This window comes from Heloderma suspectum, chromosome 2 (genome assembly GCF_057233095.1).
Source record: "Heloderma suspectum isolate Gila_16-S chromosome 2, 16-S_ref, whole genome shotgun sequence".
Taxonomy (NCBI): Eukaryota; Metazoa; Chordata; class Lepidosauria; order Squamata; family Helodermatidae; genus Heloderma; species Heloderma suspectum.
In genome coordinates, this window is record NC_139459.1 from 193385188 (window position 1) to 193406882 (window position 21695).

Genomic DNA, 21695 nt, shown 5'->3' on the forward strand with positions numbered 1-21695 from the left:
TTATTTTATTTATTTACATCCTGCCTTTTTTCCCCTCTTGCAAGGAACCCAAGGCGGCTTTACATAGTCCTCCTCTCCACTCTATCCTCCCAACAACTCTGTGAGGTAGGTTAGACTGAGAGTCAGGGACCGTCCCAAAGTCAGCCAGTGATCTTCATGGCATAGCGGGGACTAGAACCTGGATCTCCTAAGTCATAGTCCAACACTCGTGGTGTAACCACTACACCACACTGGCTCTCTGAACAAGTTAAGAGACCCATGTTACTAAACAAGTTAAGGACCTGGGCCTTTCTCTCATCAAGGCAGGCTTCCCATCTCTTGAGAGGGAGGACAGAGGGATCTAACACATTGAATGGGGAGGCCAGATTCATAGTCTGTTCCCCACCAATGGGAAAAAAGCATGCAAGCCTGTCCTGTGTCCTAGACTAGTATTCTGTTTAAAATTTATGGTTTTATATATCTTTTACTATTTTATTATATTTTATGGTTTTAAGCTTTTACAAGACAAAGCTTTACAAATCGCCCAGACAGCTTTGGCTAATGGGTGGTATAGAAATGTAATAAAAAATGAAATCAAATAAATAAACCAGGGAGACCCATGGTTTGACCCCCATTCAGCAAGGATGTCCACTTCATGATCTTAGGCCAATCTTTCTGCCTAACCTACCTCACAGGGTTGTTGTATTTATATAGGGTAAATCCCATGATTCACATCCCAAGGTTGTTGGAAGAAGGGTCAGATACAAGTGTGATAAAATAAGCTATGTCAGGTGAACTGAGGCAATGCATTAGATCCCAGAGCAGCTGCTGCTGAACTGTCCAGGTCATCTTTTCCATGGACTCATAGCAATGTTGGTTCAGTCACTTCAGCAGATCAAGATTATCAGTTTGTGTTCACAAGAGAACATTATGGCAGAGCTAGAACTGAAGCCAGTTCTCCTTAGTGTCTTCGTGAGTGTGTGGTGTGTGTGTGAAATCCACCAGGTATAGCTTCTATCATTGCTGCAGCACTCTGCTGGGAAAAGTTGTGCTTGGCAAAATTATCTCTTCTATGCAACATGTTGGCTTAGTTCACATATAATGCTAACCCATGGTTTATTTAATCCATGGCTTGTTGTCCTATCCAGGGTTTGTCTGGAAGGTAGAGCAAACCATGGTTTGCTTTTGCAGTCCCTGGGTTGTTTGTTTCTATCTTCCTTCACCCACTTCCTCCTGGTATCCAAAATGCCTTTGTGGCACTGTAGTAATGGCATGTAGAGTGGCTAGATTGTTATGTTTTTAATCACTCTTGCCCACTGCCTGGCAAAACAACCCCTTGAATAACCAATGGTTTGGGGTTTGCACATAAGAACAACCCATGGTTTGAACAACCCAGAGTTCACAACCCAACAACAAACCATAGATTCTCTTTTTGGGTTGTTCGTGGTAAATATACAATGGCTTGTTAGTGAAGCTGCATTCACACATCACAACTAACCAGAATTCAACAACCCATACCACTGGTTAGTGTTATGCTCGAACCAGGTTATTATGTATTACTGTGAAGGAGAGAAGCGTCTTAAAAACTTTTTGTACGGGTGGGTGTTGGGGAAGGTATGTGCCACAGGTGTATATCATGTCCTCAAATGGCTTATTGTTTGACAAGTTCTCTTCCCCTAGGCAATGTACACCTGCGTGGCACATGCATCCCGGAGTCCTACCACAACCATTTTGATTGGCAGAGAACCAACACGATTCTAAAGCATCTCTTCTGGCACAACCCGACAAGTGAAGGACAAGGTGTACGAACCTGTCAGCCTGAGCACTGAATTTAGGGAGACCTTCCAAGAAAAGCAACACAGTTAGAGGAACAGCCCAGCTCTGCATGAAAGACATTTTTGTTTTTTGGGAATAATATTGTCCTTTAACATAAGGAAGCCACCCTCTCTCACAGAATCAGGGTAGATAAAAAGCTGATCATCCCCATTTATCCAGCACTGGCTTGTGGGAATATTTTCATTCCTATGTTTATATGAACAGAAGATCCATCCAGGATCAGACCAAAGGCCTATCTAATCCAGCATTCTGTCCCTACAGAGGCAAACAAGATGCCTATGGCAAGCCCACAAGCAGGTGATTTAACCCATGGCTTGTTGCCCCACCCAGGCTTAACTGGGTACAGTAGCACCCTCCCAATCATGTTCCCCATCAACTGACTTACAGAGGCATATTACCTCTGATAAGGGAGGTATATTTCATATGCATCTGTTACTCCAGTGATGCATATCACTATCATAGATCTGAACCAATACACCTATGGGTTGGGTATTTGGGGTAGAGCAGAGAATGAGCCCCTTAACTAGTTTTATCCATCCCAATAATATTATTCTATTTAAGTGTCAATAGTTCTCCCTCTCATCTCCTCTAGTCTATTGCTTTAACCCAGCCTTCCTCAACCTGGTGCCTTCCAGATGTGTTGGATTACAACTCCCACCAGCATGGCCAATAGCTTGGGATGATGGGACTTCTAGTCTAACACATCTGGAGGGCCCCAGGTTAGGGATGTCTGCTTTAATCTATTATTTCCGTTGCTTGTATTGCTTTGGGCCATTTCTATCCGCAATACTCGAAGTGAGAAAAGCACCTAAAACTTCATAAAATCATTTGGGGTGAGGGATAAGATGTATTTAACATCCCATTCCAGACAGAAATTTAGCCCTCTATCTAAGCAGGAGCATCTGTTTTGCCCAGAACGTTGTAACTACAATTATTTCTAGTGGTTTTTCTCCCCCACTTAAAAGAATTCTTGCTACATTCTTGTCTGTCACTCCCAGTAATAGAAAGTTCTGTAGGTTAGCTATTTGCCAGCATGAAAGAAGAGTTTCCTTTGATCAGCTCGGAATCTGACTTGCATTCCCTGCTCTCTCTCTCTCTCGTTCTCTCTTCTCTTCTTCAAAACACAGCTGCAGGTGCAGTGAGCACCTTGTGCAGGAGCCATCTGGCCGCTCGCCATCCGTGGTGGAGGGCGGCAGCCCACAGCTGGTTCCAATCATCACGGCCCAGGCCAGAACTGCTAGCGAGGCTTGGCAGGCCGCACGCTCAACGCACACATGTTTGTGTTCAAGAGGAAGCCAAGCCCACAGGGGCGTCAGAGAAAGCGTAAAGGGGTGTCCCACCCATCACTGGACGTCAGCAGCTGGATGGGCACTGGCTCGCGTCAGCAAGTCTTGAAAGGACACACCAACTGCCATATATAGGCCATGTGGGGAATCCCTTCTAAACCAGGAATCTTCCCCTCCTATCCCCCCCTCCTATCCCCTGTTAACCTCCTAAATGACACTTTCTGGCCACAGCTGAACAGAGAACTTGGGAGCCCCAGTCCAGCCAAGGCCAAAAACCTGATGCAGCCAAGTAAACACCGTCTACGTTCTTCTAGCAGTTTTAGCACAGTTATGAGAGAGAGTGTATTTTGCCAGAACTGAAGGCAAAGCTCCATAAAGTGAACCAATTCACATACCTTTTAGCACCGTAGAAGTACCACTTGCCCAACGCGAATGCTCAGGCCATTTTTAGAGCCTGAATTTTAAACAGGGACCATTTACCCACACTCCTGTAATGATCTGTAACCATACAACTGGGATCAGTTACCATGGGGGCCCAGTCAATCGGCAAGCAGATTCTCATGAATATAGCAAAGACAACTAAGTGTCTAGGGGCACCTTAAAGACTTAAAGGTGTTTTCGCTGCAGCAGGCTAACACGGCTATCCTCTGGAAATCTTGAATGTAGCGACCCTTTTTGTTGAGCAGAGCAAGGAGGGGTGTGTGTCTGACATTTGGTAAGGAACTTTAATGAGGAGGGAGGTTCTAGAGGAGGAGGAGCACAGCACTACCACCCTTGCCTTGAGCTAAATAATTATCCTGTCCAACAAAAGGCATGCTCTCTAGGCCTTCGCTAACCCCTTGGTCTCAAAATATGGGGTGAAAGGAGCAGCTACAGTCCGAGGTTCCAGAGAGGCGCCATCCTGTAACTCTTTGGTAACCTCTTAATGTTCTGAAGCCCATATCTAGGGCTGTCTATATTTTGCACTAAATATCTTGTTCTCAGACAAGATTCAGGTGGCACAATGTGGGTTATTTATCTACTTAAATTTACAACCTATCTTTCCACGCGAAAGTAATGCTTAATGCTCTATAATATTATAAGGTTGAGCAATGAATAAAATGTGTGCAAACTGTGCTATGTCCAGTACTTAAAGGTGCTGAACACAGTTTTGTTTAAAATATTCCTAGGGGAGCTTTCAGGGCAAAAGGCCGTTCTTGCGTCTTGCTAAGGCCTCACTTCAGCTTCAAATATTTTACCGCACAGTGCCCACATAGTTTCATGCTTAACTTCACAGCCATGAGGGCGAGAGATTCGCTTTTTTTATATAACTAATGAAAGGCAAGTTATTCTGTGACAGATACCACATCCCATGCTTATCTAACATGACTGCACATGTGTATAGCACACACAGCCCTACCTACATCCTCAACACACCCATGTGATGCCCAGAGCAACAGTGGCTTATCCTGCCGGGGGCAGTCACAACAATTTTAAACAGGGGTATCGGTCCTTTGAAGCATCACAGAGGCTTTATTAGGTCATCAATGAATACTACTACGTGGCAATCAGAACTGTGACTCCAGCAAGTGAATCAGATCGCAGCGAACATCTAAAATGCTTCTTCCTTGCCAGCCAAGCAAAGATTTAACTGTCCCCTAGCATTGAAACTGACATTCAAGAGCTAAAATCCTAAGTATACGGACAGTGGAATAAGTCTTATTGAACTCAGTGTGACTTACTTGCAAGTAAACACACTTAAGACTGTGCTGGTAGGTTAGTTCCTCCCTGTACATACTTATTTGAGAGTAAATTCCATTAAACCCAGTGAGAGGTTATTTCTGAACAGACATGCAGAGGACCAGGTTGAAGGAGAACTGTTTTAAGCAAACCTGCCTTCATTCAGACCTAGCACTCCTCTCTCCAAAGTACTTTCACAAAAGAATCCCTGGACTACCAGACATTAAAGGGTCTCTGAGATGATACCATGATACGCGAACACAGTTAACAAAAATTCTGATCTAGGACCGGGATGGGGAACATGCAGCTCTCTAGCTATCTCTAAGGATTGCAGTTCCCATCATCCCTCACCACTGGCTATGCTGGCTAAGGCTATGGGAATTGTTTTTCAGTCGTTAAGTCGTGTCCGACTCTTCGTGACCCCATGGACCATAGCACGCCAGGCCTTCCTGTCCTCCGCACTCTCCCGGGGTGTGCTCAAGTTCATTAGCCTTGTGATACGTTCCATGGGGTTTTCTTGGCAAGAATACTGGAGTGGGTTGCCATTTCCTTCTCCAGTGGACCACATTTTGTCAGAACTCTCCGCCATGACCTGTCCGTCTTGGGTGGCCCTGCATGGCATAGTTTATGGCTTCACTGAGTTGCGCAAGCCCCTTCGCCACAACAAGGCAGTGAATTGCAGTGCATCAACATCTGGAATGCCACATGTTCCCCACCCCTCATCCAGCTGCTTATTTTCACTCTAAACACAAGTTTAGTCATTTACACACTATTCAATTGCACAAGAGTATGCAGTCTACAACAGCAGTGGGTCCAGCTCCTGGTCACCCAGCCTGTTTTTAAATTTTAAAATGCTATGCCAAAGTAGGAACAAAGTAGCAAACTGGATGAAAGAGATACAGACCAAGTGTACTTTCAGATCTCAATTTGCAATTAAGATCATTTTCAGGAGTGGGAGGAAAAGCACTTCCATTGTGACTAGAACAATCATTGAACCTTGTTGCAAGACTGAAGTAACCCGGGCTTTGCAAACTCCAGGGAGAAAGGAAATTGATATAGAAGTGGGGCCATGTCTGAGGAACAGAATCCTTTTAATAGCACCTAGCCCACAGACTTCCATATAGAATTCAAACGAATATTCAATTCTGAATACTTGGGGGCCAAGCTATAATGCCTGACAGGTCCAAGAAGGAATGGGAGTCTTGGGTGCGAGATCCCCATTACAATCCAGAGAGACTGAGAGCTTCCAGATGGAGAGCTTCTAGCACCACCAATCAGAAGACACTGTGCAGCTATTCTGTCTTTTCCTCCTTAGGGGATTTTCTGCAGTAAAGAAAAAGACTGAGGAAGCAGTAGGAAAACCCAGGAGGGTTACGAAAGGAAGACAATGTCTGCCCACCACCCCGGTAAAATCCCATGAATGAGGCAGGGCTATGGGCGGATAAAAGCTGCGCCTGGAAGAACCCATAAATACCATGTAGCGCCCCGATTCTTTCTGCGTATGTTTATTCAACAATCAGTTAGTTGAATCCAGTGTTTTACTCCCAGGTAAATGCACGTAAGGTTGCAGCATGAGACATATGAGGTAGGTGTGTGCGTCCCAGTACCTCACCAACTTAACCCTTATTTCCTCTCCAAGTTGAGAAAGATGGACGACCTAAGAAAGACACGGCAGGGATTAGAGGAAAGCGCCGTATCCGATAAGCCCCCTCTTCTGAAACGGAAGGAGTAGGAGGAGTTCCCAAAAACCAGGAGAAACTAAGGCTACCTCCCCATACGGTTACCCGGGAGAAAGCCCCACTGAACTCCGAGCGGCTTCCTTCCGAGCAGGCCGGCCCGCGATCGCGCTGTGCGCCTGCCTGCGCGCGCGGGGAAGGGGCGCGCGCGCGTCCCCTCGTCTTCCGCACGAGCCCCGGCAGCTCACCTGCGGACCGCCCACGGCCCTCCATCTCCATTCCCGCTTCCTCGGCTCTCGGCGTCCTCTCCGGGGCGGGCAGCCCGGCGGCGGGCTCCGGGGCACGGCCTCCCGGGCCATTCCGAGCCCTGCTCGCCGCCCGCTCGGCCAGCGGCTGGCCCTCGGTTCTGCGGGGCCGGGGCCGGGGCCGGCTCCCGCCCCCCACGCGTTCGCCGGGGCTGCTCTCGCCATCGCTGCGCCGCTTTATTTTCTGCAAGCGCCGCCCTCCGCCCGGGCCGGGAAGGAGCCTCCGTGACGTCAACGCCGGGCTCCATTGACGTCGTCGGAATCCCAGCCATCAATGGGGCTAAAAATAGACACCCCCGCAGCCAAGGGACGAGCCCGCGCGCGCGCGGCGGCTCCCCCCCCCCCCGCGCCGCGCCGCCATCGTAGCCCTTCCCAGCTCGACGGCAGAGCAGGCGGCGGCTGGTGCTGGCGGGCCCGCGGGAGGGGAGGAACGCAGACTGCCACGGCCGCCCTACGGGAACCATGCTGGAACTGCGCTGGCGCAAGCGTAACGTGAAGCGCTGTTGGCAAATCCAGGGCTAGATGGGGGGGGGGGTCCTTACGAGCCCCCCCCCCGCCCCGGAATCTCCCCTCTCCCAGTTTAGCCTAATCCTACCCCCCTCTACCAGGCTTCCCCAACCGGGCCCCCTCCAGATGCGTCGGACTGCAACTCCCATGACCCCGCGCTGGCTGTGGGTGATGGGAATTGTCCCACACATCTGGAGGGAGCCCGGCTGGGAAAAGGTGTCATTAAAGGGAGCGTCGCAGAAAGGAAAGAGGGACCGTCCGGCTCCGTTGAACACAGTGGGGCTTACGGATCGACAGGCGCAGAGGGTCACACCACATGAAAGGCTTCCCTCCGTATGCAGGCCGGCGGCCCAGGCCCAAGTATGTTTACTTAAAAGTAAGCCTTGCCAAGTTGAACGGGTTGCAGTGTTACTTAGGAGTGAAGGCCGTCGAACTTAGTGGGACTGATTTCTGAGTAAATGCATGATCGTGCAGAAAGTGCTCTTCTCTGGGTCTAAGCTCCGTAGGATTTACTGTTACGAATATAGGTACGAGAGGGTGACTTCTTATTGGGCGGAAGAACTATGGGGTGGGCAGCCACCCTTCCTATTAGAGATATAGGAGAAAGGGAAGTTGTTTTTTGTTTTGCTTATTGAGGATGGGACCTGTCAAAGACAGAAGGGCTGGCAGCAGTAGTGTAGAGTTTCTAGATGAGGCTTTTATTGTTTGGACTACTGTAACGTGCTCTACGTGGGGCTGCCTTTGAAAAGTGTTCAGAAACTTCAGCTGGTCCAGAATGCTGCTGCCAAACTGTAGATTGGGGCTGGTTACAGGGAACATGTGACTCTCTTCTAACAACAGCTTCTCCCAGCAGGAATTCAAAGTGCTGAAGCTCTATACTGCTTGGGATCAGGACCACCTTCTCCCATATGTGCCTGCTCAAGTCTTAAGACCTTATGGAGAGGCCCTTCTTTCCAGACCACTGCCCTCAGAGGCATGTTTGGTGGCCATGCCCTCTCGGCAGCCCTTTGGCCAGCAGGCAAAGACTGCTTTATTCAAGCAGGCCTTTTGTGTGTAAGCAGCCCTGTTGACTTGGATGCTGTTTTGATTCTGTTGTGTTTTAATTGTGATTTAATGTATTTGCTTGTGACTGTTTTTATTGAGTTCCATTACTGATTTTAAGCTGCCTTGAGTGCCATTTTTGGTAGAAAGGTGGGTACAAATCAAATAAATAAATAATGAAATATTGTGTGTTGTTATTCCTCACTCACGGTAGTTTGAGGGAGCTTTAGACGATGTCGTAATCCTCCAGGGCCTCCCCCGTCCTTTCCAAGCATTATTGGGGGGGGGGGGTGTTGACAAGGGAAAATCCAGCATTTGGGGGAGTGGTGGAATGAAATGCTAGCATAGTTGCACAATTCTGCTGTATCACAGTGCCACCTAGAGGTTATGTAGTAGAACATACAGAAAGGCAGATAAAGAAAATTCCCGAAAAAAATGGAGTATAGTAACCAGTCTTAATTCAACAATAGAATCCAGAAGCAAAAAGCAGTAGTAAAGTGGCGGGTTAAAAGCCTCATCTAGAAACGTTCCATGTCTTTCAAACATAAGAAGACCCATGCTGGATCAGACCAAGAGTAATCTAATCCATCATTCTGCTCACACAGTGGCCAACCAGCTGTTGACCAGGAACCTATAAGCAGGACACAAGTGCAACAGCACCCTCCCACCCATGTTCCCCAGCAACTGGAGTACATTGGCATAGTGCCTCTGATACTGGAGGTAGCCCATAGCCATAAGGACTAGTAGCCTTCTCCTCCAGGAATGTGTCTAACCCCTGTTAAAGCCATCCAAGTTGGTGGCCATCACTACATTTTCTGGTAGTGAATTGCACAGTTTAACTATGCACTGTGTGAAGAAGTACTTCCTTTTGTCTATCCTGAATCTCCCATCAATCAACTTCATGGGATGACCTCAGGTTCTAGTATTATGAGAGAGGGAGAAAAATGTCTCCCTATCCACATTCTCCACACCATGCATAATTTTGTACACCCCTATCATGTCTCCCCTTACCCTCCTTTTTTCCAAACTAAACAAGCCCAGCTGTTGTCATCTTCCCTCATAGGGGAGATGCTCCAGCCCCTTGATCATTCTAGTTGCCTTTTTCTGCACTTTTTCCAGTTCTACAGTATCTTTTTTTAGGTGTGGTGACCAGAACTGGACACAGTATTCCAAGTGTGGCTGCACCATAGATTTGTATAGGGGCAGTCTGATATTGGCAATTTTATTCTCAATTTCTTTCCTAATTATGCCTAGTATGGAGTTTGCCTTTTTTACAGCAGCAGCACACTGGGTTGACATTTTCATCAAGCCGTCCACCAAAACACCAAGATCTCTTTCTTGGTCAGTCACTGCTAGCTCAGATCCCATCAGGTTATATTTGAAGTTGGGATTTTTTGCCTCAACATGCATCGCTTTACACTTGCTTACACTGAACTACATTTGCCATTTAGATGCCCACTCCCCCAGTTTGGAGAGATCCTTTTGGATCTCTTCACAGTCCCTTTTTATTTTAACCACCCTAAATAATTTGGTGTCATTGGCAAACTTGGCCACGTCACTGCTCACTCCTAATTCCAGATCATTTATGAACAGGTTGAAAAGCATTGGTCCCAATACAGATCCCTGTGGGACCCTGCTATTTACTTCCCTCCATTGGGAGAATTTACCATTCATTCCTACTCTCTGCTTTCTGCTCTTTAACCAGTTGCTGATCCATAACAGGACCTCTCCTCTTATTCCATGACTGCTACGTTTGCTTGGGAGTCTTTGGTGATGCACTTTGTCAAAAGCCTTTTGGAAGTCCAAGTAAACAATTTCTACTGGTTCACCCTGTCTGCATGTTTATTGACATTCCCAAAGAACTCTAAAATGTTAGCAAGATAAGACTTACCTTTCAAAGATCACGAACTTCCTTTTATGATGACTCCCCAAATATTGTTGTTGTTAAGTCGTGTCCGACTCTTCGTGACCCCATGGACCATAGTATGCCAGGCCTTCCTGTCCTCCGCGCTCTCCCGGAGTGTGCTCAAGTTCATATTCATTGCATCGGTGATGCTATCTAGCCATCTCATCCTCTGCCGTCCCCTTCTCCTTTTGCCTTCAATCCTTCCCAGCATCAGGGTCTTTTCCAGTGACATTTTTCTTTGCATTTGGTGGCCAAAATATTTGAGCTTCAGCTTCAGTATCTGTCCTTCCAATGAGCACTCCAGGTTGATTTCCTTTAGGATGGACTGATTTGACCTCCTTGCAGTCCAGGGGACTCGTAAGAGTCTTCTCCAGCACCACAGTTCGAAAGCATCAATTCTTCGGCGCTCAGCCTTCCTTATAGTCCAGCTCTCACAGCCATACATTACTACTGGGGAAACCATAGCTTTGATTATGCGGACTTTTGTCGGCAAGGTGATGTCTCTGCTTCTTACTATGCTGTCTAGGTTTGCCATAGCTTTCCTCCCAAGGAGCAAGCATCTTTTAATTTCATGGCTACAGTCACCGTCTGTGGTGATCTTGGAGCCCAAGAAAATAAAATCTGTCACTGCTTCCATTTCTTCCCCTTCTATATGCCAGGAAGTGATGGGGCCAGATGCCATGATCTTAGCTTTTTTAATGTTGCGTTTCAAACCAGCTTTTGTACTCTCCACTTTCACCCTCAATAAGAGGATCTTTAGATCTTCTTTGCTTTCTGCCATTAGGGTGATATCGTATGCGTATCTGAGGTTGTTGATAATTCTCCCGGCAATCTTAATTCTGACCTGTGATTCATCCAACCCGGCGTTTCTTATGATGTACTCTGCATATAAGTTAAATAAGCAGGGCAACAATATACAGCCTTGTCGTACTCCTTTCCCAATTTTGAACCAATCGATTGTTCCATGTCTGGTTCTTACTGTTGCTTCTTGACCCTCGTACAAGTTTCTCAGGAGACAGGTAAGGTGGTCTGGTACTCCCATCTCTTTAAGAATTTGCCACAGTTTGTTGTGATCTACACAATCAAAGGCTTTAGCATAGTCAATGAAGGAGAAATAGACGTTTTTCTGGAATTCTCTTGCTTTCTCCATGATCCAGCGAATGTTGGCGATTTGATCTCTTCCCCGAATATAGGCTGGTCCTAAATATCTGCGCCCAGGTGTACTGCAAACAGTGGTGAAATCTATTTTGAACTATTAATATTGTAGAACAATTACATTTTTATAATACCTTTAACCAGACACCATTTTTAAAAATTCAAATCACTGTAGGACAAGCTATTGCAGAATAATGACAACAACAACAACAAATGCAGAGCACAGCATTGTCAGATGTTCCATGCAGTGCCTGTGAAGTACTAATACAATGGTTAGAATGACTGGTATGGGAAGAACATCTCCATCCCACATACTTGTTACATCAAGGGTGGAACTATATGTCACATGTAGTTCCATAAGCTTTTCTTTTAATGCGCTGCAGTGCCTGAGGTCACAGTGTGGAGTGGACAGTGGGCTCCCAGAGAGAGGGCCTTCTTAACCCTTTTCCTCTTTGCTGCTTTTCCACTGAAAATTACACACCTACAGATGTTTTTACCTCACTGGGGATACAATTACCCATATCTTTTCTACTGCCACAGTGGAAACGCAACTGGAAGGCAGTCATTTTTCTCAGCAGAAGAACATTAAAGCCATCACTCCGTCTTTAAGGTGGAGCCCTGGTGTTTTGCCAATGTAAGAGATGTTATTATGACTGCTGTTAAGCTAACTTTTTGATTTATATTTTTTGAAACAGTTTCAATTGGAATTACAGCCCTACTAGGATAGATACTTTACCACCACCACCACCACCCTTCCTTTTTTGCTCTGTGTTTCTCATTTTTAACAAGACTTTTTGTTATCACACAGCTAAGGCTCAAAGGTATTTTTGAGAATAATGTGATTGGATTTCTACTTCTGAGAATGTGTTAGGTAATTTTTTTATAATATTGTGGGGGGGGGGCTACACTGCAGTACTTTTTTGAGGGGAATCCTATTATACTGTACCCTGCCTTTAGGCCCCAAAGCACCCTCTCCTGCCCGATGGCTTAAAATCCTAAAATATAATTATAGTACCATATAAAACAAACTGAGAGCAGATATTGAGGCAGAAATCACATCAAACCAAATGCCTGGCAAAATACAATGTCTGGATGTCTAAAAGCCATAACACAGGGGGCTATTTGGGCCTCTCTGGGGAGGAAATTCCACAATCCGGGTGCCACAGCCAAAAAGGACCTGTCTCCCATCCCTTCAGACATCTGATGGTGGCAGGAAATGAAGCAAGGCCTCTGATAACAACTGCAGTGGTTAGTCAGTCATGTTTTTTTTTTAAGTTTGTCCTTTATACTTGCCTGTTTTTGACTAGAAAACCTAGCTGTACCAACTTTAAAAATTAAAAACTTAGGACAGCCCCTACAGATTCTTGGGAGGAGGTCTTTTAAGGCTTTGTATCTGTGCCTTTTGCTATCACAGTTTAAAGACAAGAGGAAGATCTGTAAATTATATATCACTGTAACCTGGGTTATGGGGTACATGGAAGGAGCCTCCTCAAAGACTGTTGTACAATCAGGCGTACCCTGGTAACAGTGCATTGCGCTGGCTAATCCTTCTACCACCTGATCGAACCGTAGCTCGGCGGTGTGGCGGTGGCTACATTTTGGTGGAGCGGAGTTTGGTCTGGACACGACATGACACCACCACCACGACCTGGGTTATGTTTTTTTAAGTCATAGTTCTGCTCTCAGGTAACCCATATTTCTTCACCAAAAGATTTTCTGTTCCATCCTACTCAGAATTTGGTGTTCTCACCCTACTGAAATCAATGGGCTTATATAGCTATTGATAATCAAGGTTATCAATAGCTACTAGTCCTGATGGCTATATGCTACCTCCAGTATCAATATGCCTCTCAACAGCTGGTTGGCCACTGTGTGAACAGAATGCTGGATGAGATCGACTTTCGGTCTGATCCAGCATGGCTCTTATGATCTTGTGTCTAATTCTGCACAAGTTGCTGACTTCTCTCTCTCGCGCACACAGACACACACACATATATAAAATGCCAATTAAGGATGTTCATATATTTGCCGAATATGCATAATATGTTTCACTTCTTCTAGCTGTTAGAAGGAACACAAGAGCTATGCAGGTAAGTGATGACACCTCCCCCCCCCACACACACACTTTTGAGCTTCGCTTGCAGTCTTAAACATGAGACGTATACACACACACTCATACACTATGATTCCCAGAATGCTGAATCCTCTACCTGCTCTGACCCTAGCACGCAGCTGGGTCTCAGAGCACATGAAGCCCCGTCTTTAATTAGGAGTGGTGTGGCAGTAAATGACCTAATGCTGACCCCACGCCAGGCCCCACCATGTTTGGGGCAATGTCACACCAGCAGTCAGCTTGACTGTGGTGCGGATCCTGTAATTCGATTGTTCATCAGTACATAGGAGATGGGTAAGCGACCCCAAGCGTGTTGCAGATTGCACAGGACAGTTGCTTGTCGTAGCGATGCAGCTGCCATTACATCGCGCTGTGGATTTGTGCCTCTGTGGAGACACCCTTGTGGACTGAGAATCCAGTTCCTGACATAGAAGAAGCAGAGCTGCCTTCACCACAGAGCTGTGACTTTTCAAAGATAAAACCTGCCTCTGAAGAGTGCTCGGAAACTTCAGCTGGTTCAAAGAGCTGCTGCCCAACTGTTGACTGGAGCTGGCTACAGGGAGCATACCACTCCCCTGCTAAAACAGCTTCACTGGCTCCCAGTCCATTTCCAGGCTCAATTCAAAGTTCTTGTCATGACCTATAAAGCCCTATATGGCTCAGGTCCAGGTTATCTGAAAGACCGTATTCTCCCCTATGAGCTTGCCCGTGCCCTCAGATCTTCAGGGGAGGCCCTTCTTGCGATCCGCCACCATCACAGGCTTGCCTGGTGGGAACGCGGGAGAGGGCCTTCTCGGTGGCTGCCCCAAGGCTCTGGAATTCCCTTCCCAGGGAGGCAAGTGTGGCACCCTTCCTTGGTATGTTTCCACAGGCAGGCAAAAACTTTTGTTCCAGCAGGCCTTTGGGGATAGTTAGTCTGGACCTGTGAGAATATGGAGGATTGATAGTATTGTTTATATTGTTGTTCTCTTTTAAAAATTTGATATTTTATACAATTTTAATACTATTGATGATTTAATTATATTTTTCACTTTTGTATATTTGTATTTATATGTTTTAACTGTACACATTTTTAATGTTGTAAAACTGCCTTGAGTCCCAGTATTGGGGGAAAGGTGGGATATAAATAAATAAATCCTTTTCCAGGGGTGCAGAACTTTAGCCCCGGGGTCGAATCCAACCCTTCTGGGGTCCCAAGCCAGGCCTTTCCCCTGACCACTGATCATGTGGTAGTTTCCTGACCTTTATGCATCCTTTCCCCCATTCTAAAAGGTTGAAATGCCTCTCCTAAAACTTAGTGACTGGCAGAAGAGCTTTAAACTAAAATAGGCTGGCATTTTTGGCCTGACCCCTTATGCCTTCAGCCCACCACTGGAATGTGGCTCCCGAGAGCTTTTCCAAAATGGAATTTGACTCTCAGGCTGAAAGAGGTTCTGTACCCTGATCTAGTCTTACAACCCAATAAAGCTGATTATAGGATGTCTGGAACCAAGAGTTGGAGCAAACATGGTATCCCCTACCAGAGATACCTGAGCAATTCAAGAAATGGCTTATTCAAATATGTATTATTTATTTGAAGTATTTTTGTGCTGCTCCTCAGCCAAAAAGGCTCCCAGAGCAGCTTACATATAATCAAGTAAATAAGGCAGTCCCTGCCCACAGGCTTACAATCTAAAAAGACACATCACACAAGGAAAAAAGAATGGGAGGGAAGAGGAAAAAAATAATTGCTCTTCCTCTCATCTCCCTCAGCTCAGCCTGCTGGAGTGGCTGCTGCTGCTGGTTTAAAGAAGTGGGGCAACCGCATGGTATTGGGTGGGGGGAAGAACCTTCCTGCTAATCCCTAATCTCTGTTTGAACTGGGAAATTTGTGTCTATTCCAATGACCAGCGCAACCTCAAGCGTGAAACAAATCTCACCCACCAAGCCTTCCTCAGTTTCATGCCACCCTAACACAAGTCCATGCTGCTCTTGTGCAAATCTCGTTCATTTCAGCAGGGCATGCAGAAGGAAAGCTCCTGGTGCATTGGGTTTCCATATTAATCTGTGAAAAGTGGGTTGTCTGGATTTTCTGCCCCAAGGCACATCATTGCTTGGGCCTGGAAACATTGTTGCAGGTTTTGCGGCAGGTGTGGGGTGAAATTCTGGGGCCTTGGGGTTGTATGCGGGGGGAGAAACAGAAAAGATGAGATGGTGAACAAACATTTAGCGATATAATTAGGATGATGGTTAGACGTCTCCAGTTTCTGGAAGGCTGTACTGTGCTGCCCTCGTGTGGTTAGAGCCCATATTAAATTAAACACGAGGATTTCTAGAAGCAATTCTCAATTATCCAAAAGTGGTACTAAGGTAAGTACATTTATTCGAATCAAGTAAAATATGACAAAGTGACAAGAAAGCTTTTGCATCCCCAAGAATTCTTCATGCTGGATAAGCAAAAGAAAAAAAAGTGGGGGCTGGGGGGGGACAAAAAATGGGCAAAATCTGCAGTTTGTACTTGTCTTAACAGGAGGTGTTATGCAAACGTAATTAAATCTGCTCATGCTGGATGCAAAACAGTTTTCAGGTTGCACCAAGGTCAAAGTCAACAGTCTGGGGCAAAGAACCATCATACCAGTGTTCTCTGCTCCCACCTTTGAAAATATTATTGAAAATAAAAGCCAGCTGTTATTTGGATGTTTCCTAGGTGTTCTATGATGTTTCTTTGTTCCAGTACAGTTTGGTACAACCTGAAATGTGTTTTGTACCCAGCATGACTAATTTAAAGTTGCTTCTTTATTGACTGATTGACTTTAGGCTTCCGGTGAGCAGCAATGTCTAGGCCAGGAGAGGGCAAGCTGTGGGCTGCAGTCTAATTTTAAGGCATCTCTGAAAGTGATCAGTTCAGACCTCTGGCAAAAGCAATCTGTCTGTCCTCCAGCAGCTCACTGGGCAGAGACGAAGAGGGAGAGAAAAAGAGAGAGACCTGGTTCACATGTAATGCTAACCCGTGGTTTATTTAAACTGTGTTTTGTTGCCCACCCAGGGTTTGTCTAACAGATGATTGAACAAACCATGGTTAGTTTTCTCAGTCCCTGAGTTGTTTGTTTCCTCCTTTTGCCCCCCCCCCATTCCAACTGCCTTTGTAGCACTACAATACTGGCATGTAAAGATGCTGGCTTTTTTGACTGCTCTTGCCTGCTGCCTCTGTAGCCTGGCGAAACAACCTATAAACAACCCACAGTTCTAGGTTTGCATGTAATGACAATCCATGGTTTAAACAATCCACATTTCACAACCCAACAACAAACCATGGAGTCTCTCTGTGGGTTGTTCATGGTTAACAGCCCATAGTTCCAGGTTCACATGTAACAACACACAATTCAACAAACCATGGTTAATTAAACCATGGTTTGTCATTATGTGCGAACCAGGTCAGAAATGAGTGGCAGTGAGAAAGAGAGCATAGGGGTAGCCTCATCCACTGCTTAGGCCCTGCCCTCTGCTGGCATGCAGCCTCCCAAGAGATTACTTCCAAGGAAATGTGTTTCTCAACAGAAAAAGGAATTGGTTTTTAAATATTTTGCCTGAGATGGTGATAGATGTTGTCCTGACTGTCTCTTGTCCACTACATATGTTTCTATTGCCCCAGCTTACGGGAATGGTTCCAATTTAATAGTATCTGTCCCAAGTATATCACAATTGCTAATTTGTCTCTGTTTTGTCTTTTTGATTTTGAAGATGCCTTCTTAAAAATGCATTATTGCGAATTGCGAAAACTGCTGTCTTTCAGATATCCTCCTGTGCCCCTTTACCTCTGGAAGACAAATCTCTGAAAGGATGGATGGAGGATTTTGTGTCTAGTGCACATGCATATCAATGTGGACACACGGACACTAAGGCTGCCACCCTGAACACATTTAGTAGGAAGCAGCTCGACTGGACACAGCAGAACTGGCCTTTGAGTAAGCAGGCATAGGATTATACTGTAATGACTCTGGCATTTCACACCCTGCTGCCAGTGAGGTTCATTTTGAACTGTTGATAACTTATGGAATAAGTGTAGGACTCTGGTATCTTTAACCAATAAGCTAGGTTCTTTGCAATAGTTCCTTTAGGCTCTGAGATTCCCATGAGGCAGGGCAGACCTACCATTAGGTGGAACAGGCAGGCAGAGTATATAAAGACAGTGCACAGCACTGAGAGAAAAGCCTTCAGCCGTGTGTGTGTGTGTGTGTGTGTGTGTGTGTGTGACACAGCCCAAGTTTCCATCATCCAATCCATCAATCTCCCAGTATAGGCAACATGCTGGCTGCCAGCTCATATGTGCTCTGGAAGCAGCAAGTGAGCAGAGGACCAACCAGGCCACTCATTCCTGTGCCCATTGGTTGATCTAGTTGCCACCTTAGACAGTGAGACCAGGGTCTCTGTCTCCTTTGCCCTCTCCATCCAGTTTGCTCATCGTCACTTAAGTCCTGATTCAGGTTCAGTCAGATTTCCTGCATCTCTCCCACCCCATCCCCATCACCCCAACCTCAGGACATGAGGGGCTGATTTACACATTACAAAAATTACTACACAGGAGTGGATTTCTCTTAAGAAATAGTGTGCAGCCAAAGTGTAGATAATCATAAGTGAGGCTCCCACATGCTTGCTTTGGATTGGAACTCTCTACCTAGGGAGGTCTACTTTGCTCCCTCTGTGATCACCTCCCTTTGCTCTATGACGAGCCCCTCCACTTTTCTGTAGAAAGGCATTTTGCCTGCCTAGCTGTTAATTTTAGCTATCCTGGTATATAAAACTTTGGCTTTATTTTACCTGCTGTCTTTGCCTTTTTTTAAAAAAAAGCTATTATTGCTCATTATTGATGGGTTAATTTGCCTTATAATGATATTTTAATGCTTGTTATGAGCTGCCTTGAATATTTTATTGGAGAGGCAGGATCTCAATATTTTAATTAATTAAATACAAATGGCCCTTGTTGATTTAAACAAAAAACCCGGCATGTGTGATCATCACAAGTAATCCCGTGCACATTTCCCTGGGATTATGTTCCATTGAGGTCAGTGGGAGTTGCTTCTGAGTAACATGTCTAGGATTGTGCTGTAACAATCTTAAAAAAAAAAATGACAACCTTTAACCAAGATATATCGTGTTCTTCCCAAACTCAGGGCAGCTTAGAGTTGCAGGTCACATCCTACACAGAAGTGCCTTCCATGTAGAGATGTTGTCATGTGTGAAGTGGTGCCCAGATAAACTCTGATGTGGGCACCTGAATCAAAAGAGAAAATAGTGCTGAATGTCCTCAATATGCAGACAGTATTTCACTCCATCCTAATGGCTTTGTTAGGATCAGAAGCGCCACTGGGACTCTTGCTCTTCCAGTGTATCATTTGTATATATTTGGAGGAGTGTTGGTATATTTCATGGAAAGCTAGCTTGTTAATGTTGTGTATATTGACAGACCTCTGCAGAGGGATGCTGGCATGAATCAGAAAATGTCAAGACAGAGCCAGTAAGTGGAGATTTGTTTTTTCAAATGAGATAATTGTTGTACTTCTTCTCACTGTAATTTTTTTTTCTACCCAAAGAATCACTGATAAAACTTCTTGCTTCAGATGAAGTAGACTGTAGTCTGCAGAAGTGTATGTCATAATAAATTTGTTAGCCTTTATAAAGGGGCACAAGGGTCCTTGCTGTTTTTGCTGCAACAGATTTATACAGCCACCCCTCTGGAAACTCTTCCCAGAATTGTCATTGCATTTGCCACTTTGTCCAGTAGATGGTGCCAGGTGGAACGTCTTCCTTCGTTTATGGTACTGTTGTTATATGCTTCTATTGTACTACATTCCATTTTTGCTTTAGAGCGGGGAGGGAGGGAAGACTTCAGGCTTGCGGGATCTACTTTGAGTGGGGTGGGTCGGTGGGTGGGTTACTAGACCCAACCAGAGCCTGGTGGAAAAGATACACACTTAGAATTAGAGAATTCTGAGCCCAGGAATTAATTTAGAGTACCATAACTGAATGGGACTCACAATCCCTCCACGTGCAAATCCACTCCTGGTTACCCCAAACTTTCATTTCAGCAGTACAATTTAGGGCACAGGGGTGGGGTGGGGTTTGTTGTTACTATTGTTAGACAATTGGGAGTCAGAAATCCTTATCAATCTACTGCAAATGGCCCACAGGTCTAAGTTCTGCCTATTCACTACTAAGAGAGGGAGATGAACTGAATATTATCTATTAACAGTTTGAAAGTGGTACTGAAGAATGTTGGTGTGTGTGTGTGTATGTATGTGTGTATGTATGTGTGTATATATGTGTGTGTGTGTGTGTGTGTGTGTATCTATCTATCTATCTATCTATCTATCTAAAATAACAGTTCATGCCAATGTTGTCAGCAAACAAGGAGTGTCCCATTTATAGACACAGGTAACCAGAATGATGAGGGCTGCATAAGGACAAAACAAAAAAAGTATTGAGGTGAGACTGGGACCATTATTTGCCTGGGCCAATATAAGCATTGGTTTGTGCATTCTGCACATCCTCAGGTTTGCTGTGCAAATATGGGATTTAGTATCTGCCTTAGCATTGGCATCCTGAGAATCAGAGCTTTCATGAAGGAGAAGGAAGAGGAGAAAGTTCTGCCCCTCCTGGTTGTGGAGAAAAGTTTGGAAATAAAGTGGTGGTATCTATGGAAGGCTCAAAAATGAGTGGAAGCTGGGAAGTGCTAACAGTGTGGCCAGGATCTCATTTGCCCTTTTCACTGGCCTTCTGTTCTTCCTCCATTCCACTTGCTTCTTCCTGTCTGCTCTCTCAGGCCTTTCCAGCAATATTCAGATTATTTGAAAATGTGAATGTCCAACCCCTGCCCCCCCCACATTTGCAACATTTAAATGATTCATTGATTAAAAGTCTTCCAAATGATTAAAAATGGCTTTGATTATTCAGGAACTATTTTAGAAGAGGCGCCCCACCCCCCGTTTCTAAATTGGCATTTGCCATTTAACTCCTCACACACACTCCACACCTTGGGCAACAGGATGGGTAGGAATGGGTGGAAAAGGGCTGCGTTTCCAGCATGCCAGCACCATTCGCTGGGCCTCATCTCACCTCATGGAGAAGTTGGCTTGAAAACAGAACAAGGACCATTCACCTAGCCTGTCATGAAGGGAAGACACCAGATCGGGCACATCCAAACAAGCGGTAAGGTTGCAGTTTTGCAGGCTGGAATCAGTGGGATTCATCATTTCTGAATAGTCCAATCCAGAAATCACACGCTTTTTTTCCCTGCAGGATGGGTGGTTTTATGCACATAGAGATTTATATACAAATCATGTCAATTTTAATTGAACCATGAATAAATTCATCCACTAGACTTCACAGCTGTACAACAACAGCGAGAAAACGTACCCTTTAAGTGCCCGGAGCGTATATAGTTCAGCCTTCCCCCATCTGGTACCCTTCGGTTGCATAGGACTACAGCTTCCATCTTCCCCAGGTAGCATGCCTTCTGGCTGGGGATGATGGGAGTTGTAATCCAAGACATTTGGAGGGCGCCAGGTTGAGGAAGGCTGATGAAGTGAGTCACGTAGCATTCCTTTAACTCAGCTTTCACCAACCTGATGCCCTCCAGCTGTTTTGGATTACAACTCCCAGGAATCCTGACCCTAAGCCATGCTAGGTGGGGTCGATGGGAGTTGGAGCCCCAAACATCAGATGTTTGGGGAAGGCAATTGACTTGCCTGCCTATTGACTGGCCTGCCTCTTGGCCTGGCCTGCAGTAGAGGTGGGGGGAAGAAGTTAATCTAACACAGCTTCCACCATCAAAGCAACACTGAGCAAGAAATCTGTGGGCTTTAAACAAAAAGATGCTCATTAGAATCGAGAGCTGGCAATTTGACATAACCACTGCGGTGTGCCTGCAAAAAGAGCATGTGTTCCCCAAACACAGAGTTAAGAGTGGTGGGAGAACAACCGATTCCCTTTCAGCTTGAGACGTTCTTTAAGCAGATGGTAGGACGGTCCCTCACTGCCACAGGAAAAGGTGGGAGTTTCCAAGCAGAAATTCCACAAGATCCCACAGGAAGCCAGGCAGGAAGAGAAGCTGGATGAGCCTAGAGAGTGCCAAGCAAGCCGCAGCCACGTGTCCCTTTAGAGCTGTCAGAGCAATAGGCTCAAGATGCGGCCTTG